Source organism: Mustela nivalis, assembly GCF_964662115.1.
Source record: "Mustela nivalis genome assembly, chromosome: 5".
NCBI classification, from domain to species: Eukaryota; Metazoa; Chordata; class Mammalia; order Carnivora; family Mustelidae; genus Mustela; species Mustela nivalis.
Window position 1 is genome coordinate 46,196,471 of NC_139024.1, and position 1,547 is coordinate 46,198,017.

The window sequence follows — 1,547 nt, forward strand, 5'->3', positions numbered from 1 at the left end:
GTTCTTGCTTTTTTTTAAAAAAAATTGTGTTCTTATTTTGTATTTATAAAACACTAAGCATAAGTTGGCTTGTTAAATATTAGAGCTACTGCAAATATTTCTTTGAAGAAATGAAAACACTGAATCAGCATTGCTGCAGCAAAGTTGGAAACTGAATGTGTTTTCTCCTCTCATATCATTGGATAGCCTCTCCTTTGTTCTTGAACGTTCCCTCAATGTCACTGCAGCTTTCTCATACCTAACCTATCTATAGTATTTCTGGACAAAAAAAAGGAAACTATGTATAGTATCCTATACATATATACACATACATGTATGCATAAATACATATGCACATATATTCCTGTGTAAAGTTATAGATTGTCTAAGTAAGATCATAATTTCCTGGCCATTGTAGGATGTATCACATCAAATCATATCATATCATATCATATCATATCATCATGTTGTATCATATCAGTTCTTGGTCTCCAGAGCTAGAAAATAAAGCAAATCTCATAGACTCATTCTGTGTGTTACTAAGAAATAGATTTCTTGGGCTGGTAAAAAGTGTCCAGGGAGTCGAGTGCCCTGGTTTCAAAGTCTAGTTCTGTTCCTTATTAACTGGATGGCCTTGGCAATGTCACCCTTCCTCTATGCCTTCCATTTCTCTTGTGTAAAACAGTGCCATTAGTCCCTAACTCAGAGAAGCCTGATAAGGAATAGTAGCTACTGGCCGTCTGTCTGGCCCAGTCGGTGAAGTGTGTGCCTTCGGCTCAGATCAGGATCCTGGAATCCTGGGATCAAGCCAGCTTAGCAGGGAGTCTGCTTCTCCCCAGGACCCTTCCCCCTCTTCATGCTTTTTCTCTTTCTCTTTCAAATAAATAAAACCTTAAAAAAAAAAAAAAGAAACAAACAAAACAAGATGAATAGCTGCTACTTAACAAGTACTTTCTCCACGTTAGTCACAGTGGAAAAATGTTCTCATACATTACATCATTTTATCTTCCCAACAATTCTTTTTTAAATTTTTTATTTTTTTTTAGTTATGTCACATTAGGTATTCTTATCTGCCTCTTCTCAAAGAAGTTAGCCAGTCTTGCCCAAGGGCACGAAGTCAGTGAGTGGCCTGAGATGGATTCAAACACAGACTCCTTTCTCTGGACTCACAAGCCCATGTGTTAGGGACAGCTGTACAATCACCGTATAAACTAAAAAGTGTTGTCCTAGGTATGGCATTTCTTTTGGGGAAAGAGAGAAAGTGAGTGAAGAAAATGGAGGGGAGTAGAGAGGACGGGAAATGAGAGAGGAGAGACCTGGGCGCTGCAGGACTAGGGCAGTGGCTCTCCTCTCCGTGTTCATGTCCCCCTCCCCCAACTGAGGGAGGACAAGGGGATGGAGCGTCTGTGGAATGGGTGACGTCACCTATCTATCAAGTGTCTGCACTCAGTATGGACACATGTACAGTGTGTTGGGACAACTTCTTCCAACGTACTCTGGGCATCTTAGTGTAGGGAATTACTCTTTTTGGGAAGGATACTGAACTCCTCCAGATGAACACCTTGCTG